Consider the following 23,090-nt stretch of genomic DNA (forward strand, 5'->3'; position numbering starts at 1 on the left):
GCTGTCTCCTGGGAACAGCTGGCATCAGCTGTCTTCATGACCCTGTAAATGCAGGCAGGAGTAACCAGCAGCAAACAAAGTCAAAATTAAAACTTTAGGCAGGTGCCGTTTCTTTTCCTAAGATGACATAAATCAGCCCCAGGTAGATCTAGAGAATATTTCTATGACTTCTCACCAAACTAACTATTTTTTATTATCTAGGTGTTCCTCTGGCTGTGGCCTGAGGAAGGGCTGTAACAGTTTATTGCATAGGCTGAGCCAAACTGCTTCCTTTTCCCTATTTTTCCTAAACCTAAACCTTTCCCCAAGCCAAGGCTAAATGGGACTTTAGGGACTCACATTTCCCACTGACACCATTACTGCCCTGGGGACCAAGTGGGGTTTTTGTTTCCTGCAGCTCCAGGAACACACAGTAATAATTTTACCTCCTGAACTCTGAACTTTCCTTTCCCCCCAAGTCTGACTTGGAGCATCAGGGTCTTTCTGTCCAGGAGCTCTTTTTGCTTGTCCAACATCACCTCTCTTCCAAGTCTTTTGACATGGAGAACTCAGGTCCTTTGTGAAGTTACTGCTTTTTTATCCTGAGCAGCATGTGCACCCTTAAATCCAAACAGTTGCCATGGGAGATGCTCCTGCTCTTCAATCAGCTGTTCTGTCTCAGGTCCAGGTAGCACTGAATCCTTTCCTCAGCCCTCAAGCTATCAACACACCTGAAGAAAATCAGCACTTGAACCTTGAGTTTCCTTGACCTTCACTGAAATCTTAGCACTGAGGACTTAGAACAGAATGTGCTCAAGGAAAAAAGACTCTTCCATCTAGCAACCCCTAAAATACAAAATAGGAGATTCTCCTCTGAAATTTTAATTTTTCTAGTCGTGATCTAAATCTGAGCCTGCATCTCAACCTGTAAAATTACTGATTTTAAAAGAAAACACTTCAAAATAGCTTAATATTTGAATTCACTCCCAGAGTGCTTTTCCATGGCTTTCTGTTGTGTACTGTGTGAGCAGGGGAGAGCAGGTGTGTTTTAGCTTTGATAGCTGCAATCAGCTCTCATCTGGAAAGGTAGATTTTGTAATAACCTGATTAGGCAGAAGCATCACTGGCTGTATTTGCTGGTATAATTCTCTTTCTCTCTCTCTACTTTGTTTTTTCTTTTTGGCAAGTTTCAGTTTTCGCTTGAGAACCCCATAAATTTCAGATAAACACAGTGCAAAGCATTTATGACTTGCCATAAACAACACTTAAGGATGTTAGAGCCATATTCTGTTTCCTGTTTGGAATCTGTTTTGTCTCTGGTGCCACAACAATCTGTCTCACTCCTGTGCACAGCAGCACTAATTGCCCTTAATTGAGAAGAGTGGAAGCTTATATGGTCCAGTGGGTTTCTGCTGGATTTGGATGATGAGGGAATGCAGCCACTGGAATTATACCTGTATATTGCTGCTTGGACAGTCACAAACCCTGCAGCATGAGAGACCCCCTCCCTTTATAGGCTATATTTTGAAGCTCACATAATTGTCGACAGTTATCCAAAGGTTTTAATATTCCCTTCCATCTTCCTGACTGCTGAAATGCAATCTCAGTGAATATAATGAGGAGGAAGCAAATTGGTTTCGTTACGTGGAACTCGTTTTTCCTCCACGTTTCTGCTCGCCGTTAAGAAATAGAGGGATAATAAAAATATTTCTGCCAAGGAAAGTTGATCTGAGCAGAGTTTTACACTCTCCATATTTCCCAGGTGGCCATATAAAAGAAGGAAAAGATGGAGGCATAGATCCAATGGTTTCCACTAACACCCATTAAAGCCTGATACAAACACAAGCAATTTCAGCCCAGGATGATTTGTGTGGATACACTCAGGTTATGGTGCTGCTCAGGAGGAATTTCTCCATGGAAAGAGGTGGTGGAGTGTCCAGGTGGCAAACATTCCAGGTGGTCTCCTGCCCAGGGAGCTGGTGGAGTCCCCATCCCTGGAGGTGTCCAAGCAAGGCCTGGACGTGGCACTCAGTGACAAGGTGGGAATTCTGATCCCCAACATCTTTCCCAACCCTAATGGTTCTGGGATTCTTCAGTGGGGTCAAACTCCAGTTGTTTTCAGTAGTCTTTGAAAAATAGGTTTCAATACCAGAACCATTTCTGTTTATAACAGATTCATCCTTTACCCTTTCCTCTCCTATGTGTTGCCTACTCAATGTGCACTTAACTCATGGTAATTTGCCAGAGAAATTTTATTTTTTATTGCTGAGTCCACCACAGGAGCATTAGCAGCTCTGAAACACTCGGATATTGCCACTCAGATATTGCTATGCTTGTTTTCAATTCTGCATCCTGCTCAGCACTGTGATGGTTAGGACTAAAATTCTGTAGTGTGGCCTTTTCAGCACCTTGGTAATGTCAGGGTGGGAATGTTCTCAGCAGGATCTGAGTGTGTGACATGCAATGTCTGCTGGAGATCTTATCTGTGATGCCTCAGGAAGCAACAAAAAGTGCCAAAATACAGTAAAATATGTATTTATGTGAAATATGAGAATATACCAATGTACTGTAATTTATAAATATAAGAAAAAGCAGAAATAAAAGCCAACAGGAATCTGAAATTGCCCAACTTCTCCTAGGCTCCAATGAGAGACTGTTTGCTGGTGCCTGCTACAAGCAGTAATTGGAGAAGTTTTCCGGCTCCAAAGAGGATTCATAAATTAATTCTCAGAACAGAAGGTTATCATCTCACCAGAGGGATGAGCATTTGGACTGGCCTAAGCTACAGTATCAATTCCTCTGGCATTAAATAACCTTTCTCTCCCTGACACACATTAATGGCCTTTCAGGCAATGGCTTGGAGTTTTCCCTTCCATTTTCTCTCTGAGAAAATTCTTATATTGTTCCCAGTTGTTACAACTCAGTTTAAATCCTGCTCCAGATAGGGTAAAGACAAATAAATCATCAAGTCAAAGCCCATTAAAGGCTCAGATGGTAAAAAAAAACAGTGCTAAAAGTACAGGGCTTTGTTAATTGATCATTTGTATTCTACCCCAGCAAGGGAGGGGAAATTTGCTGTGGAAGAATTCCTATGTCTGTGCTAGGAAAAAAAACCCCACAGACTGGGGAGAAAAGTCTTTGGGAATTTGGAAAGGGCAAACAATTAATTTATCTCCTAGGCATGGCTCTGGGTGCCATCTGAAATCAAACCACTGGGCCCCTTTGGCAGATGGAAATGGCATGGAACAAGCAGGATATAGCAACAAGGATGGAATGAATAGGTTACATTAAAAATAATCCGAAAGAAGACTCCTAAAACATCATACAGATGGACTTAGTATTTCCTAGGGGATGCTCACAGAGTATGGAAGCATGAACTGAAAATTCTGTCATTCCTGAATCTACATTGCAATGCAACACAACCTTTGTTTAACAATATGGGGGCCAAAGATACCAAGAAACTGGAGCAGTAAAAAAGAAAATAAAGAATTTCTCCCAAAAAATGCAAAGGTGAAAAGCAAAGACCAAAGAAAGGTGGAGAAAAGAAACTTGAACAGCTGAAAATTCACCTCTGTTCTTCTGTCATTTCCTATTTGCTTTGGGGGAATTTCAATTAGCAAAACTTAAATTTAGAAGTAATAGAATATTATTTACAAGGGCCTGGAGTGAGAGGACAAAGAGGAATAGTTTCCCACTGGCAGAGGGCAGGTTGGATGGGATATTGGGAAGGAATTGTTCCCTGTGAGGGTGGGCAGGCCCTGGCACAGGGTGCCCAGAGAAGCTGTGGCTGCCCCTGGATCCCTGGCAGTGCCCAAGGCCAGGTTGGATGGGGCTGGGAGCAACCTGGGGTCATGGAAAATGTCCCTGCCCATGGCAGGGGTGGGACTGCCAGGGGATGAGTTTTTAGATCCATTCCAAACCACTCTGGGACTCTAACAGAACCAGGTTTGACAGTATCAAATGTTTTATCATATGGCTTGGGTTTGGGTTTGGGTTTGGTTTTCCATCCTCCCTTGCTGCTCCCTCTGTCAGATCTATCTGAGAACAGGATATTCTCTGCTGTATAATGCTGATAAGTACCTGTCATTTTGTATTTCTGCATTAAGAAATAGACTCTCAAAATTGTGAAGGAAAAGATTTCATAAAAGATATGTGTATCCCTGCTTTTCCAGACATCATAAAGCAGAGAAACAGCTTTTATAAAAGCATTTTATGCAGTTGGTTTCTGTTTTGAAAGCCAGTGAGAGAGTTGGCAGTGGTCTAAAGTTCAGTCTTGTTGTATTTGCATTTCTTCTCTTTCTAGGACTAATTAAGATGATGTTCCTGCCTTCTATTGCAAACCAACATGAAAAAAAAAGTGGCAAGTTATTAATATTGCTGTCTCAGATGAGGATTGTCCCTGTACAAGTTAGGCAAGATAAATAGGACAGTGCTTAATAAACAGAGATAACGGGAAGGAATTTGTTCCTCCCCTCCCTGGTGAGCTGGGGACGTGTCCCCCTACACAGCGTGGGGTGTCCATGGAGACTGGGAGACAAAAAACAGATTCTCTTTCCCCTGATTTCTTCCCTCTTGGCATAACATTCCAGCTAAAACTTTCATCTTCTGGGTATCTGCAGGGAGAAAACTCCAAAAGCCAGAGCTCCAGGAGGGTTTGGACAATGCTCCCAGGGGTGCCCAGGGTGCGACTGTTGGGGTGTCTGGGCAGGGACAGGAATTTTACCTCATGATCCTGGTGGTCCCTTCCAGCTCAGGATATTCCATGATTGTATGGAGGTGTTTTTCTGCCACAGCAGTGAACTGGTGAAATCAAAATGAAATCAAAACTTGCATGCTTTGTCAGCATGGAGTTTGTTTCAGGTAGAAAAATCGTGAGGCAAAAAGAAAACAACAGTAGAGCAATGAAACAGAATCTGCTGTGTTAAATACAAATTATTGCCTTTGAAGCCCCAGTCATGCAGAAAAGTCACCAGAGCTGTTGGAGGGAATGACAGGTGGAAGGGGATCATTCCTGAGTTTCCTGATCATGTTGAAGGCCTGAAGCTCATAACTTTTAAAGGCTTTTTCCAAGCTGAATGATTCCATGATTCTGTGAGTTAGGCATTCCAAAAATTACCAGAGGGGATAACATCACAAAGGCAAATGAACAACTTTAATTTTTTTTTTCCCCAGAAAAATTCTATTGTCCCTATTTAGAGAATTAGGTGGATCTCTGGAGGCATTTCCATGTTCTTCGGAGGTATAGGAACAAATATACAGAGGAAAAGGAAGACTAAAACTGTCAGAAACAAAACATCCCTTTAGGAATAGCTCTGGCTGGAGAATGTGGACACACAGATGTTCACCATGTTCAGTGCAAAGCTGAAGTTGTTTGCAGTAAACAGGGAAAATGAAATCCTTTTCTGAAGAAATTCTGTCCTTGGGGTCTCCTGTCCTCTTCCCAAAGAAAGCAAAAATGCTTTAAAGGCTGCGCTGATTTTGTTCCCAGCTCATCCCTTGCCATGAATGATTGCTGGATGCAGTGGCAAAGTCCCCCGGAGGAGATGTCTGGAGTGAAATCCCTGGGATTGGCTTTGGCCAGAATGTCTGCAGTGAAATCCCTGGGATTGGCTTTGGCCAAGGTGTCTGCAGTGAAATCCCTGGGGTTGGCTTTGGCCAAGGTGTCTGCAGTGAAATCCCTGGGGTTGGCTTTGGCCAAGGTGTCTGCAGTGAAATCCCTGGGATTGGCTTTGGCCAAGGTGTCTGCAGTGAAATCCCTGGGATTGGCTTTGGCCAGAATGTGTGCAGTGAAATCCCTGGGATTGGCTTTGGCCAGAATGTGTGCAGTGAAATCCCTGGGATTGGCTTTGGCCAGAATGTCTGCAGTGAAATCCCTGGGGTTGGCTTTGGCCAAGGTGTCTACAGTGAAATCCCTGGGATTGGCTTTGGCCAAGGTGTCTGCAGTGAAATCCCTGGGGTTGGCTTTGGCCAAGGTGTCTGCAGTGAAATCCCTGGGGTTGGCTTTGGCCAGAATGTCTGCAGTGAAATCCCTGGGGTTGGCTTTGGCCAAGGTGTCTGCAGTGAAATCCCTGGGGTTGGCTTTGGCCAAGGTGTCTGCAGTGAAATCCCTGGGGTTGGCTTTGGCCAGAATGTGTGCAGTGAAATCCCTGGGATTGGCTTTGGCCAGAATGTCTGCAGTGAAATCCCTGGGATTGGCTTTGGCCAAGGTGTCTGCAGTGAAATCCCTGGGGTTGGCTTTGCCCTCCCATTGCTGCTGAACTAACAGGTGTAAAGCTGGTGAGAGACTGAAGAGAAGCTGATGCCCCTGCCCTGGTTTGGTTTTACTCTCTTGGCCAGGTCTTCCTCACAATTCCAGAGGTACAACTCCATATTTAGAGAAAGGTTATTATTTTCTCCCTGTAGTAGTTCTGAGCTTTACCTTGGCCATTTACCTCTCCAAATTCCAGGCTCCATATCTGAGTCACTGTGATCTTCCCTGAAAAATGATCCCTTGGGTGCCTCCCTTCAAATCCAGCTTGAAGTGAAAAACCTCCAGGGCTTTTGTTAGAAGGAAAAAGACAAAAGCAATGAAAACAGAAAGGCAGAATTATTTTGCTAAACAATTTTATTTGTGTTCCTCTAAATACATAATATCACAATATAGTGATGCTTGTGTGAAACTATAACTTGGTTTTTAAACCACAGATCACCGTCTGTCTCAAAGCTCTCAAAAGATAAAATTGTGATTCCATTTACTTGATGTTACCAGTGAATGATTTATCAGAGGGTTAAACTGAGTCCAGCTGCATTTCTCTGGCTGAAATAAACATTTTCAAGTCACAGAGATCCTGGCACTGCAGAGATCCCAACACTACAATAATCACAGACCCCCAAACCTGCAGTAAGGAGAGAACCCACCCAGCCCTAAAAACAACCCTGTATTTTAAAGAATGACAGACGTGGGATGAGACAGGGACTGAATGGAGCTGCCCTGGCCCACAAATGAAACACCAAAACCAGAACTGCATGGCCCCCTTTGAACTGCTAAATGAGTGTTCAGGACTGTTATTTTGTAACTGAGGGATAAAGCAAGGTTCTGGTCAAAGCTCCAAAGCACCCAAATAACTTGGCAACTGCTGCCCTCACTTCAAAACTGGCACAGGAGCTGAAGTCCTGCTGAAATTCACTGTTCTGGAAGAGTTACCCTTTGATCAGTAAATCTTATCAAAATGCAGATATTTCCAAAAGGGATTTCATCTCTTAAAAAAAAAAAAATCCCTCTAATCCTATCTGACAAAGAGCCTTCAGAATTTGACAGGGAATGCTAATGACTCCCACTGCAGGGACCCTTTAAACACACTGCATGGGTCTTTTTGGAGGCAAAGCACAGAATCACAGGATCATGGAATGGTTTGGGTTGGAAGGGACTTTAAAGATTATCCAGTTGCACTCTGCTGATATGGACAGGGATGCCACTCACTGGACCAGGTTGTACCAAGCCACATCCAATGTTCAGAAGGAAATGGGAGTTCCAGGTAAAGTCCCTCAAATTATTCTGGTTCTCCATCGTTCCAGGGAGTACAGCTGAATTTTGACAACCAAATGGGGAATTTGTTTGGTTTGGTTTGAAGTTTTTTGTTTGTGTTTATTTGGTGTTGTTTTGTTTTGTTTTGTTTTAAATTATATTCTATTCCTTTTTGTTAGATTAACGATTAAAAAATTAATATCTCCAAAACCTGAAAATTTTTGGAAGAGAGTATGTAACAGCATCAAGGAAAACCAAGCAGAGCTTGTGCTGTGCAAGCAGGCCTCACACTGGAATCACCAAGCCAGCTTGAGCAGAGAGGAAGAGTTTGCCCCCAAAGCTCCATCAGAGGTGGGCTGGGATTCAGTTCTTTTCCTCAGTTGTGTTCTGTGGTGCATGAGGCACTTTTTGAAGGCCATTCACAGATTTTTCCATTAAATTCCTGCTACTTTTATCTTTCCTACTCTCCTACTAGGGATCCATTCAGTACCTGAAGGAGCTGACAAGAAAGATGAAGAGACACTGTTTACAAGGGCCTGGAGGGACAGGAGAAGGAGGAATGGCTTCCCACTGCCAGAGAGCAGGGTCAGATGGGATGTTGGGAAGGAATTGTTCCCTGTGAGGGTGGGCAGGCCCTGGCACAGGGTGCCCAGAGAAGCTGTGGCTGCCCCTGGATCCCTGGCAGTGTCCAAGGCCAGGCTGCACAAAGCTTGGAGCAACCTGGGATAGTGGGAGGTGTCCCTGCCCACGGCAGGGGTGGGATGAGCTGGGCTTTAAGGTCCTTCCATCCCAAAGCATTCCATGGTTCTGTGATTCCATGATCATTACAGTTCCAGTTACAGCCTCCTGATTTCTTTGGCCTCTTTCTTGCTCTGCTCACTCACTGCTCACTGCTGGAACCTCCCACTTGGTTGAAAATATAAAGGAAAGTGGACTAAGAAAAAGAAGTGTTTTCAGCTACCTCTGCTTCCATCTGTGACTGCACTCCATTAATGTTCCTAAACTTCCCTCAGGAGTTTTGATGTGGGTAAAAAACCCAGAAAAAGAACTCAGCCTCTGTTGCCTCACCCCTGTGGGTGCTTGTGAGTTAAATCTCCACTGCTGCAGATGGCACCATTTCCATGAATGAGTCTCTTCATGTGCCTGGATGCTTTTTATTTGAAATATCATCTCATGCTCCATTGGCTCTGTGTTTGCATGTGCTGAGGCCCCGTTTGGTCCTGACTGTTCAGCTTTGTGGGAACTCCTGCAGGGAAAAAATGGTCATGAACTGTTTTTCTGCATCTGGTGCCTACAAATCTACCCTTGAGCCAGGAAAAATATTGTTTAACTCAGGGAGGTCTCCTGGTAAGCTCCAAGAAGAGTCTTCTGCTTCATTATAAACACTTTTTTCCTTAAAGGAAACACTTATTTCTGTGCCTGTCTGTGACAGAGTTCACAGGGGTCTCAGTTTGAGGGAAGAGATGAGGATCTGACTCCATGTTTCAGAAGGCTGATTTATTATTTTATGATATATATTACATTAAAACTGTACTAAAACAATAGAAGAAAGGATTTCATCAGAAGGCTGGCTAAGAATAGAAGAGAAAGAATGATAACAAAGGTTCTGTCTCGGACTCTCTGTCCGAGCCAGCTGGGCTGTGATTGGCCATTAATTAGAAACAACCACATGAGCCCAATCCCAGATGCACCTGTTGCATTCCACAGCAGCAGATAACCATTGGTTACATTTTGTTCCTGAGGCCTCTCAGCTTCTCAGGAGGAAAAATCCTAAGGAAAGGATTTTTCAGAAAGGATGTCTGCAACACTTCCATAGTCTGGGAGAATCATCCCTGGACTCCAGTTGTTTGGGAACCAGGATGCACTACAGTACTACCATGCAGAATCTCATTTTTCTCAAAGAACTTCTTTTCCTAAGTTCATTTCATATACCAGATACTTTGAAATGAAATATCTGGCTAAATACCTGAAGTCCTACACGCAAGAATCTGTCATATGAGAGAAAGGATAATCACAGAGTCACAGAATGGTTTGTGTTGGAGTGAAGCGAAGCTCATCCAGTGCCACCCCTGCCATGGGCAGGGACACCTTCCACTAGCCCAGCTTTCTCCCAGCCCTGTCCAACCTGGCCTTGGGCTCTTCCAGGGATGAGGCAGCCACAGCTTCTCTATGGTATTCCTAGTGCTATTGCTATTTCCTAACTGGCGCTTCCTTTCCCTGTTTCATCATCTCGGATGGAGATCCATAAGAAAATAAAGCAGTAATGACATTCACAGTGTGTTTTATTGCCTCTGTTGTCACTAAGACACGCTTAGGTCATGTCATCAGCTGTGAGAGAAGTGGTGAGCAGGCCATATTTTGAGTGTGGTCCAGTTTTGAGCTTCATTCCTCCTCAGCTGAGTCAGAATCCTTTGAACCCAATTCCACACCATTTGATTTTGATATCTGAAGCATTTTAACTGCAGTCTTCTCTCTGAATTATACTGTAAAAATGGGACCCACCCAGGGTTTTTTTCCCTCCTCAGGTGTGTGCTCCTGCTCTGCCTGTTCCATGGTTCAGGGCTGGGTACTTTTCTCTCTTTAGCAGAGCATGGGGCCATGCAAACAGCAGCAGCCATCCCTCATGCTGTCAGGCCTTTCACCCCCAGTCAGCCTTGATATTATTTATATTCTGCTTGGTGAATGAAAGTCTTTTTCATCTCTCTTATTCCAAACAGGGCTCTGCATTTGTCTGGAATGAAGAGTGCCAAATCCCTTCGTTAACATTTTTAGGACAATGTGCTCAAAATACCTGTCCAAACCTGGGTGTTGTTTTCAACCCTGGGATAAAAGTCTGATTTCCAAATATTCTCTGGAGCACAGGGGCATAAGGCAGGGCAAGGAAGGAAGGGGGGAACCCCAAAGCTCAGTCTCTGACCTGGCTGTACTGAGAGACCATCCTGGTGGCACTTTCTGCCATGAGTCACCTCAGGTCACCTCATATCTCTGCCCAGGTCACATCACATCTCTGCCCAGGGGAAGAGCATGTGGGGGATTGTATAAGATTTATGGGATGTTTAGGAAAAGGCTTGGAGCTTGATGTATTTTTGTAAAGCACGGAAGATATTTCTGAAGTGATATTCTTGCCTTATTTTTACATGGAAGTGTGGCACAGTGGGAAGAAAGGGGGAGGAAAAAAAAAAAAAAGAGGTTTGTTTGCTTTTGAAGAGCTGAGGGTTCCTCAGATAATGAGCACTTCCAGTCTATTTGCATCTGTGTAGGCAGCCCTGCCAAGGCTCCACAGTCTGCTGCTAGAACCAGGATTACATTTCTCAGCCTGCCAAGCTCTAAATCTGAGAAACACCACCCAGCACAAGGAGGCAGAGAGAGGCAAACAGGGCACAGTAAATCCACCAAGCTGGGAAGGATGGGAAAGGGGGAAGTGGATTTGCATGTTGTGAACACAGGATGCTGTTCCCTGCCCAGTGCTTTGTGATTTAGGGATTGCCCTGCAAATATTTCACAGCCATAAAAGGGAGCACACGGCAGTGCCAAGGAGATGGAGATAAATCTATATCAGAAATCAGGGAGTGCTGAGAGATGGGGCTGAGATAGACTCGAGCATAGAGATTTATAATAAAAACCTGACAGAAAGCCTGCTCTGGATATGTACACTGGTGTTAGAACAGCTGACAATGTGAAAACCATTTATTGTTGATAACAGCACGGGGAGATGCAGCTTTTGTCCATGCCGAATTGCTCCTTTTACACAGCAAAACAACCCATGTCAGCCAGTTCAAGACACTTGTGTTTAAAAAATGCCACTTGGAGACAGTGTACACTCACACAGACACCAGTCTGGGCATGGGATTGCCCTGCTGATGGAACAGAATTTAAAGGAGGGATATCCAGCATCAGTCTCATAAAAGGATGGCAAGCAGCCTTTGGATGGTAGACTCATAAAACTTACATTTGGTGTGCATTCTCTCAGCTGTTTGAGAGAGTGCTGATTCAGGACTGAAATTTTTCAGGAAGGCAATGGAAAGGTCAAGACACGACACTAAAAATAGTTGTTTGTCCCATCTGGATCTTATCATTTCTATTCCCTGCCTATATAATCTTTTCTTGATGAATATATTATACAAATGCACTCCTCAAACTGCTGTTTGAAAAATCAGACCTTTTGATGCTTTCTGACCTGTGTGACAGCCTCCCCTTTCCATAGAAAGTGCAGGAGGAGCAGGGCAGGGGTGGGACAGCCACAGCTTCTCTGGGCACCCTGTGCCAGGGCCTGCCCACCCTCACAGGGCAGGATTTCATCCCAGCATCTCATCGAAATGCTCTCATTGTGTTTGAAGGCATTAATAAAAGCAGCAGGATTGTGATTTGGATGAAGCACACCCGAGCTGTTCACCATCACTGCAATGTGTGAGAATGCCTTGACTCATTATTACCTCTGCTCCTCTGAGCTACCAGCTCCCCTCTGCTGGCAGGGCCTGCAGCAGCTCATGGTCTGTTAGGGGAGCTGATTATGAGTTTACACTCCAGGAGCAACATTTACATCTTTGTTTTTATTTGCATACCTAAAACAAACACAAGAGGCAACCTTGCGGCTGGTTTTCCTCCGTGTCAGGTCCCACACATTCCACAAAGTTCAGTGTCACAGAGAGAAGTGACAGAGCATTTCATTTGTGGTTGTCTCACTGGGGACAGGTTGGGAGGCTCAGAGATAAGAACAGCAGCTTCTAGCTATCAAATGAGCTCGGGTTATGATGCAAATAATTGTTACTGCCATTATCTTTGAAGGCAGATGTTTGGTGTTCCTGTGAGGAAAAACTAGGATCTTTCTAATACTTCTAAAAAACCTTGTTTTCCCACATTGTAATAACTCAGCAGACAATGGTATGACTGAGTTGAAATATGAAGGGGGAAAAAAACATTTCTGTAAGTGACAGAAGGTATTAATATAATTCATCTCCTATTTATTAGTGGTCCTCTGTTGTCAGGAAGCGCTAAAAAGCACACATCAATGGAAACAAACTGTAAATTATCTCAGCAATGTTCTGTCAGGTGAACCCGATAGGGAAACTCCAAAATAAATCACCTGGTGTGTTTATAAAGCAAGCAAACAACCAAGCAAATCTCAGTGGAGGCAGCTTGCAGCTGCTTTATTGCACTGATAAATGTGGGACAGGGCTGGGGAGCAGCACCGAGGCAGGTCAGGGGCCGAGCTTTCCCTGGACTTGACACCAGAGCTGAGGAAAGAGGGCAGCACATCCATCACAGCCAGGAGGATGGAGCTGGATATGCTCACCTGCAGGTGGAGGAAAGAGAAGGCAAAAAGAAAAATAAACAGCAAAGAAAGTCCCCAAACTCACATCCACAATGTCCACAAACTGGGAAACATTAGTGGTGAGCTTTGGGGATGTTATCCTCCCTGGCTGTTCCAAGTGAGATCCATTCCTGAGGACTCGAGGACCTTGGAGGCCCACTCCAACCTTCCTGATTCTGTGGGATAGTGGCCCCTGGTGGGTTATCAGCCACCACCTGTCTAGAGGGGACACCAGGACATGGCTGTGGCCTGGACATGTCCCAGGCTCTGGGGATCCCTGCCCAGCGCCTGGGACAGGAGAAGAACCCTGGGACACCTCTTGGCCACAGACACCAATTCACCAGCAGGGCTCTGCAAGGGACAGCCTTGGGAGCTGCTGTCCCAAAAAACCTCATCAGGAATCCTACAGTTCTCATTTTACAGCTCTGTCATTAAGGGCAAAGCTTGGCTCTTTCCACACCTGTCTCAGGGCTGTTGTGTCATTTCCAACCATCTTCATCCTAACCAATAATTTGGGAATGTGACATTGTGCCCAATACTTCATTGAAGTCAAGATCATTTACTTAATTTCCCAAATCTAAGGTGAAATAAATCAGAGAGGTGCAATATCCAGTAGTTTATGGTCAAGTATTTTACTTGACCAACACAAGGAATTGTTTCAGCAATGCTGAAGGAGAAGTTTAATATAGATGTCCTCTTTAAGTCTAATAATTTTCCTTCTTGTTCATTACTCTGAATAGTTTTCTTTTGGAATTATCCATTTTGTTTATCTCTCATCTTGATTCACAGCTTAGACCATTTTTTTTTTGGTGTGTTTTGACCAAGATGTGCAGTTCCAGATGGAGTGATAAAAATAACCAAGGCATTTTAGGTCAGGATGGAAGCGTTTTAAAGCTGTTTGCAGACATTGCCACGATACCTCCTCATATGAGCACGAAAGTTAGATTTCCAACTCTCCTTCCCAAGCTGGAATGATCATTGCTTCAACATCTTGGGGCTGTTTACTCTAAATTAGTCAAATCCCAGACAGAAAATTTTAGAAATTTGGTGGTGGAAGAAAAAGAAAACCCCAAAAGTTTTCAAACTCTGTGTCACTATACAGAAGTGTCAGGGTTTTTGGTTTTTTTTCAGAATGGCTCTAATTTTGTCATGACTCATTTTTCCCTCGGTTGCCTGGTTTTAATTTAATGCTGTGTGATGAGTTTCAACAATAAGAAAAGAATTGACAGGGTTTTGCTGCAACTCCCACACAGTAAATTATTTGTAAGACAATCCGCTGGCTGCCCCCAAGAAAATTTTAAAAAAATCACAAAGCAGTCATTATTTTAATAGCTTCTTTAGGGAGTTACACAGACAGAAATCATGTGTGACTTGCAGGGAGGAATTATTCCAAGTCCTCTGAGAGTTGTTCCATTGCTGAGGACTCTGGAGCTGCAAATCCCCAAAGTATTTCCAAAATAAAGTGCAGATTTGACTGCCCTTTGCAATTGTTGGTGCTTCTGTTGGCTTTAAATCTCAGGCAAGGACTAGTGATTGAAAAGTGTTTCCTCAAATTGCAGCTAGAACCTGAAGAGATCCTTAGAAAACCCTTTTGAGAAAAAAAAAAACCCAACAAAACAACTCATAAAGTTTTCTCCCTGATTTTAGCTCACCAATTTTGACAGCATTTGAGTGTCATTATGTTGTTACTGTGACTAAGGCAGGAACAGATTTAAAGGTTTCCTTCATTTTCAGGGTATTTCTAAATGATTCCCAGTGCAGAAAGGGAATCACTGAGAAGGGAAATTCAGGTGCCTTTTGGATTTTTGACAGCATCCTGTGCTCTGCTTCTGACATTATCAAAGGTGAGAAACTGCTTTAAATGTCACAAGTGATTGACAAAGCCAAGCCTCCAGCTGGCTGTAGCTTGGTGTCAGCCCCATGCACAGGCTGAGATCCTGGGTGTTGGCCCTGCTGAGGAGAGGCTGGGTCAGGATTGTGCCATTCCTTTATCATACAGGCAGATTTTTGCTTTAAACGTGCAAACACACAGAGTATAAATTCATTGTTGTTTAATATCTGCATTAATGACACAGATGATGGAGGGCACGCTCAGGTTTGCTGTGACACCAAGCTGAGGGTGCAGTGAGAGCCCTGAAGGACAGGGGGACATCCAGAGGGCCCTGGACAAGCTCCAGGAGCGGCCCTGGGAGCCCCAGGAGGTTCAGCCAGGGCTGCTCAGGGCAACCCCTGGGGTCAGTGCAGGCTGGGAGGAGCAGCTGGAGCAGCCCTGGGAGAAGGATTGGGGGTGCTGGGGGTGAGAGCTGGAGCTGCCCCAGCCCTGAACCCCTGGCCTGGGCTGAGCCCCAGCCTGGGCAGCAGGGGAGGGATCGGGATTGTGCCCCTGAGCTCAGGTGAGACCCCACCTGCAGAGCTGCCCCAGCACAGGCAGGAGCTGGAGCTGCTGCAGAGAGCCCTGGGGAGGCACCAGCATGGGCAGAGGGATGGAGCAGCTCTGCTGGGAGGAAAGGCTGGCACAGCTGGGATTGTGCAGCCTGGAGAGGAGGTGACCCAATTGTGGCCTTGCAGTGCCTGAAGGAGCTGCCAGGAGCCATGGACAGAGACAATTTCCAGGAGATGGAGTGACAGGACAAGGGGAAATGGCTTCCCTGAGGGCAGGGTTAGATGGGTTGTTGGGAAGGAATTGTTCCCTGTGAGGGTGGGCAGGCCCTGGCACAGGGTGGGCAGAGCAGCTGTGGCTGCCCCTGGATCCCTGGCAGTGCCCAAGGCCAGGCTGGATGGGGCTTGGAGCAGCCTGGGACAGTGGAAGGAGTCTCTGCCCAGGGCAGGGGTAGCACTGGATGGGCTTTAAGGTCCCTTCCAACCCAAACCATTCCATGATCCCATGGTTCTGTGACACATACAAACAGCAATATGAAGAATAGAGATTAATGCCCTCAGCATTCAGGCAGAACAAAGACTGATTTAAAGGCTCCCTCAGTGTATTTTCAGGCATTATGGTATTTGCTCTTTGAGCTAGAAGACAGATACAATTGCCCTTTAGCAGCTTAACCTCTAGACTTTCAAAAAATTAAGGGGCTGCTTTAATCTCATCCAGAAAAAACATTTTCTGTGCTTATAGAAGCAGTTCCATTTACACTTAATTAGTATTAGTATTACATCTCTGGTGGTACCATGTAGATTTTACCAACCCACAATATGAGGTACCTAACCAAAAGGGTTTAAAAGTGCTGTAGAAACAAAATAGATGGTATAAGATGAAAAAGAGAAGCAATTTGCCCTGAGTAAAAATGAAAGTCCCTGGAAGAGGGGTAATTTGTTTCTAGAGATGTTGATCTATGCAGCTGTAGGGCTTCTCAATTTTCCTACCTCTTTTACAGTTCCCCTTGGGCACCTTGCATTAAGAGGAAATATGGAGACTCAGAATCCTAGGATCATTAAGTTTGGAAAAATATCCAAGATCATCAAGTCTAAGTCTAACCTTGTCCCCAGCCCAGAGCACTGAGTGCCACATCCAGGTGTTCCTGGGACACCTGCAGGGATGGGGACTCCAACACCTCCCTGGGCAGCCCCTGCCAAGGCCTGGCCACCCTTTCCATGCAGAAATTCCTCCTGGTGTCCACCCTGAGCCTGCCCTGGCCCAGCCTGAGGCCGTTCCCTCTCCTCCTGTCCCTGTTCCTGGGAGCACAGCCTGACCTGCCCACCTCCACACTCCTGGCAGGTTATATATCTGGAAATTCAGGAGGTGAGCTGGAACACTGTCCTAGTGGAGCCCATCTATTTCTAAACATCTCTGGCAGCTGAGGAAGTGCCTGATGACAATTCTATTCCATTTATATTCCAGGATTCTGCTGCTCACGGACTCCTCACTGCTCATCCTCATGCCATTAGCAAGATGTGTTCTCCTGCTTGCTGGATTTTCCCACAGACAGCTCCCAGCTCCACCAACTGGGCTGCAGTTAAATGATATCAAATAACTCCCAGTTCCTTCCCTTCCAACCAAGTGCCTTTTCCTCCACATCCCAGTTTAACAGGAAAATTGGAAAATATTTTAAGCAAGTGTTGTTAATAGAGCCCAATTTGGCACTTACATCCTATATTAACATATCAAACACAGTTTAACATTCAAAATCTCTCCTGTCTGGCAGCCAGGAAATTATGCCATAATGTTAATGTACATGGCCTTATTAAATTGTGCCTCTATAATAGGGAGTCTGTTATAAGGCAAAGGGAAGAGCAATATATCACAGATATTGCAACACACACCAGCACTGCCAAGATAAAATTTCAGATATGTACTTATGCAGCTGCTAGCTGAGTATCTTTATTTTGGATATCTTTATTAAATAACTTTGTTTTTCCTGAAAGCAAAGGAAGAACTCAATAAGCCACTATAGACAGATAGTGCAGGCACCTGGAGAAAGGGGATGGCAGGGGTAAAATAATAAGGAAATAATGCTATGGGCATAAAACAGGGTAAAACCACATGAAATTGGGGCAATCCTGCCTCCCTTCTCCCTTCTCCATCTCTTCCCACTGCTGTCCCACCCTTGGCAGATCAGTTCACTGACCTGATTGGAATTTAACTCTGGAGGGAAAAATGCTTTTTGCCAACTCATGGAACATCTCTGTGTTGTCATCTTAAGAATCCCAAGGAAATAAGTGACAGAGACAAGGGAGTGGTGTGAGGGGGAAGAGGGAGATAAATCCTTCAGCAGAAACTGGTTGTGAATGAAACTCACAGTAAGGAAATGCCGTCAGTTGTAGAAAAACCCCCCAACAAAACTTGAAATTCAAGTTTTGCCAATTTAAGTAATTTAAAACAAATGCCTACATTTCCTAGAATTGATATTTCTAATTTCCAAGCAGATTATTTATTGATTGATTGATGTTGAATTGAGGCTGTCCTTACAAACCCTGCTCAGAGCAGCTTCACTACATTCCCACTCCTGCAGCTCCCAGAGGCCCTGATGAGATGCAAACATTGGGAATTAGCATCCCAGCTGCCTGTGCTTTCTGCAGGATAATATTTCTCTGGAATCACAACATCTGGGAGCTGTGAAGCCACATTGCTCCTTCTGCTGGCACTGCTGCCAGGGAGCTGCATGGTTTGGGACTGGAATTCACCAGGAATTCACTGCAAGGAATTACACATCAATTCTCTATATAAAAACATCCATTCCCTGAGACTTCCATAGCAATCTGAGCAAGGAGAACCCAGCCATTCGGGAAGAAAGGGAGAAAAATAAATACTTGGGAGATCTGAACAAAACTGAGAAGTCTCTAACCAACTTTCACAACTGAAGTTCAATTTTCTTACTCTTGGGAAATGGGAAGAGGGGTCCTGGAGCATCCTGTACCTGGGAGGGAGAGCTGCACCCCCATTCCTGGGTCTTGCCAGAAGTGTGTAATATCACTTGGTGGAAAACGTAGAGTTTAAGGTTTTAGGATATGGTAATCCACTGCCTGTGGTTCCTTTGCCTGGCTGTTCACAGTTTACCTGCAGAACACATGGTTTTGGCATCATTTTAAAATAAACCTGGATAAACAAAGCCTTGCTGATGAATCTCCTACTACTGGACTTCTTGGGCTGTTCCCAGGACCCACAAAAGTCAACAGAATTAAAGCTTCCCCATGAAGCCACGGGAGCTTTAGATCTTTCTGCTGTGGCTAATTAATCTTGTTCATTAGTTACTCCCCAGCTCCCCTTGCCTTGTGCTCATCACTTTGTGCTGGTGCACATTATTCTTGTCTTTTAAACATTAATTGTTGCTGTGCAGGCCCTTCCTGGAATGCATTAAGTGAAATCCCCCCAGATCTCCACCTTCCTCCTTTTGCCACTGCCTCAGAGGCTGGGGAGCCAGGATGTGGCAGGTGCAATACAGGCCAATTAAAAAGCAAATTTGTGCTAACTGATGGGTAATCTGCACTGGGAGCCACCAGTGACATTAGGGGATGCCTGGGGAAAATTTTCATTAAGCAAATTCCTCCACTGCTGGCACAGCTCTGACACCTCCACATGCTGTGGCTTTTGCAAGGTGAGTTTCCTACACTTTCACCCTTGGAATTTTTTCCTGTTCTCACTGAATCTTGTACAAACCAATCTTGTACTGACCAAGGGACAAAGAAAGGCAGAGGTGAAGTGAGTTAAACCAGGCATTAGTCTGCTTTTTATTTACCTAATTTTTGTAGCTACAAGAAGTAAAAAAACCCAAACAAACCAAAACAACAACAAAAACCACACAAAAAACCCCAACAGCAAGCCCAAAACTCTTTTAAGTGTCTACTTATTTAACAGATAATGTTGTTTTATGTATGTTTAAATATAAGTGTATATATTTATATATGAGATTGAAATTCATATTCACTAAATGGCAAAACAAGTGGGGTACCAGTTGAGCTTGTGACCTGCTCAATTGCACAGCTGAACCCATGGTTTGGCACCTCAATATATTCAACATTTACCATATATTTTATTGGTATAGATGATGTATCACATATAATGTATAGTATATGATGCATAAAGGTTCTATATTCATATAGAGCAGAAAATAAATAGTGCAAGTACCTCTTTTCCCTCTCTACAATCCAACACTGGGAACGTTATCCCAGATTTGCACCACACAAAATCAGAATGAAATGGAATTGTGTGAGCCAAAATCCTTACTGAGTGGCAATTTCCACTTACCACTTGCAAATATTGATCCAAGATTAAATTAACTTTTCCACTTTCATTGTGTGGAGATCTTCAGAAGATGTTTGCTCTGTTTTGTTACTTTGAGAGAGCATAAAACCTTGAAATGAAGACTTCCAAAGCTCAGAGTCATCTGTTTGAAAATGGTCTGTGCTCAGAGAACTGTCCTGTACCATGCCCTGGGTGGTGATGCTGGAGATATTCTATTTCTTGTTAGGCAAAAGTGCTGTGGCCCAAGGTTCCCTGCACTTTGGCAAGCAAAAGGGTGAGGATTAAATGTGTTCATGTGTTGGAATCCTGGTTACTCAGAATTTTAGACATTCTGTGCTGACCCCCAAGAGAATTTGACCTGAGGCCATGGAGCAGGCTTCCAAAATTGGATAGAACTGGGATTATGGGTGTGGAGTTTGACTAGAAGTGTGTGATATCCCATAAAAACTTAGAGTTTAAGGTTTTAGAATACAGTAATATATATAAAGCAAGATGGAGGTTTTAGGGTAGAGGCTGGTCCTTCTTCTCCACCTTCTTCTTCACCTTCTTCTCCATTGGTTTGGGTGGTTTTGTGTAAGTGGATAAAAAAGTCCCCATTGCAGGGCACAGGTGGTTGGTTATTGGGTTAAAAGTAAAAATAATTTAGGTGTCATTTCTTAATTGGACAGTTTATCCTTAAAAGCCCTTGTGGAGAGAGAAATAGGGCTCCATTTTTAGTTAAAGTGCTGCAGAACTCATGGTTTGTGAGACTGTAACATAGATAAGAACTAATAAACATCTGAGTCCAAACAAGAAATATCGTCTCACTCATTTAATCCTGACCCTGGCAAAAAAGAAGTTAAGGCTCAACACTCATGCCTGCTCAGGTATTTGCAATCCATCAGAAGGCAGAATGAATCCTTGCCTGTGTTTCTTCTACAGGTGTGTCCCAATCCTTCTGGAACACAGCTCACAGCAATTCCAGAGCTCCTTGGCTCTGTGTAGGGACAGTCCTGGAGAGACAAAATCACTGCAGAGAGCCTGGTACTGGAGGTTTGGTAGGAACTGTACAGAATGCTACAGAAAAGGCCAAGAAAAGCCAAACTCTCCCCATGGGGATCAGAGGGATTCCCCAAATTCTTGAAATAAATTGAAATGAACCAAAACCTCCACCATATTGACATTTCTCATGGTTTAGAGAAGGCATTTTGTGTTTGCTGACATAGAGAGGGTATGGAAAAAAAAGGAAATGCTGAAAACAAGGATTGAGGTGGACAAGGGAGGAATTGGAGTGTGAAAGATGGGTGGTGTATGAGCAGAAAAGGACCTTTAGAGGTCATCCAGTGCCACCCCTGCCATGGACAGGGACACCTTCCACTAGCCCAGGGTGCTCCAATCTGATCTGGAAGAGTTTTAGGAGCAGCCACAGCTTCTCTGGGCACCCTGTGCCAGGGCCTCCCCACCCTCACAGCAAAAATATCTGTAAAATATTGGGCATTAACACATTTCTAAATTACTCTGTATTTTGCTGTGTGGATATAATTAATGAGTGCTTGTTTTCTGAATATTGCTGATCACTTAGCAAGCTGAGGGGCTCAGTTTATATGAACCAAATACAATTTCCCAAATGCTCAGGTAAAGGGCTCTAAAGGTGTCCACTCATGTAAGAAAGCATTCAGTGTAAGTTCATGTGGTTGTGACATCAATATATAATACCACATCTATATGCAGGGCTGGATTTGATGCTGGATTTAAAGGGTTGTGCTAAAAAGCCCAAATCTGAGCCAAAGATTGGTGCTGTTTGTTTTGACACACTGTGCCTGCATAAGAAGCAGCCTGTGTTTGTTTTACAGATGTATTTTCCATAATCACCCCCACCAGAGACAGGGAATGAAAAGCCCCAGAAGTGTTGCTCTTTTATTTATTTGACTGATCCACCTAATTTTAGTGGTGTCTTTTATTAAGGAGAGATTTTAAAACAAAGCAGCATCTCAGCTGCTAAATCAGCTTCAATCCAAACATCTAAATTCTAATTTTCAGCTAAACCTTAAAAAAAAAAATAAAAAACAACAAAACTGCTGCAGTTTTTAAGCAAAACCAATGTATTGAGTGCCAGGATCTGATCTCTTTGTGCTTAAATTATCACACTCCATCATTTTCCTCTTATTACTTAGTTCCTGAGGCTGGGGGCAGCTCAGTCTTTCTCTCCTATTGGAGCTGGAAGGCAGGAGGAAATAAATAACATCTTTTACAATCCCACGCTGTCGATACAGATGCCAGATTAATGGCTCTGGAGAGTGATGAGCTCTGATACAATCGAGGGGGAAAAATTGTGTCTGCAGGAAAAATAATAGGAACAAAGTGCATTATCTGCCTTTCTTCAGTATTTTTCAACTCCTCCTTGCCTGATTGGCTGGAGAGAGATGGAGCTGGGAGCAGGATGGCAGGGGAGCCATGGTTTGCATAACCTGACATCAATTTGACAGTGTTCAGCACTAATTTTCTCTTTTCTGTGCTTTTTAAATGCACATAGAAATTATGGGGTCTATCAGGTGGGTTTGGCTTTGATGTGGCTGTGGGGATAATGGTTGTGCTTCAAAAAAATAACTTCAAATCAGAACAGATATCCTGGAAAGAGCTTTCTTGGAAAATCTTGGCAAAGATTGCCAGGTTTTCATTTTCTTACTTCTGTCTTATTGAATGACCCTTTCAAGAGACGGATCACACTTTTTGTTCCTGATTAACAATTTTCCCTTTTTTTAAATCTTGGGGAGGAGGACACTTCTCAGATTATCCCATTACATCCCATAACATGCTGTCACTTGGTGGTTCCTTGTTTTAGTGGCAGGCTGCTCCTTTAGTGTCAGTCTGTCCTTTGTGAATAACAACACTAAATACCTGGAGTAAAACTTTGGCATCAAAAAAGAAAAAGTCAACTAAAATATCAAACTCTTACAAGGAGGAGAAGAAAGCAGCAAAGGATTTCAATGAAGTCTGACAAACCAAGCTATTATACACTGTTAAAAAAAAACCCTTCTGGCTGAAAACCTCAGTGATAGGTAATTATATTTCTAAATGAGGCAATCATTGTTAAGCTATGAAGAATATAATTAATTTTATAACATTCTGTAGTGTTGTAGTCAATACAGATAATAGACTTTTTGAGATATTAGCTGTCCAAACACATCCAAGTCATTTAAAGAATCTCATTGTGCATTCTCTTACCTGAAGTCAACAGTAATAAAGCCCTTTTCTGTCACTCAGATAAACCCAGACAGGGGCTGAAATGAATTACTGAATTTAAAGAAATGGGTGCAGCTCCACTTCACAGACATTCCACCAGTTTCCAGCTTTATTTCAGAAGTCTTTTGGTTTGCAAACACAGCACACTTTAGTTTGCAGTGGGCCAGATTTGTCTGTTATATAATCACACTGATTCAAGCTAAAGATTTATAGGAGAAGGGGGGAAAAAAGGAACTAAGCAAACCAAAAATCTAAGAAACAATTATTCTTTCAGATTAGGGACCATCAGAGTTGCTTTTGAGGATCTTATCAGGGACAACAGAGAATCCACCAGAGGAAAACTCATGAGGTGAATTGCAAATGTTAAAAGAAAAAAATTAAAAGTAGAA

This window comes from Molothrus aeneus, chromosome 9 (assembly GCF_037042795.1).
Source record: "Molothrus aeneus isolate 106 chromosome 9, BPBGC_Maene_1.0, whole genome shotgun sequence".
NCBI classification, from domain to species: domain Eukaryota; kingdom Metazoa; phylum Chordata; class Aves; order Passeriformes; family Icteridae; genus Molothrus; species Molothrus aeneus.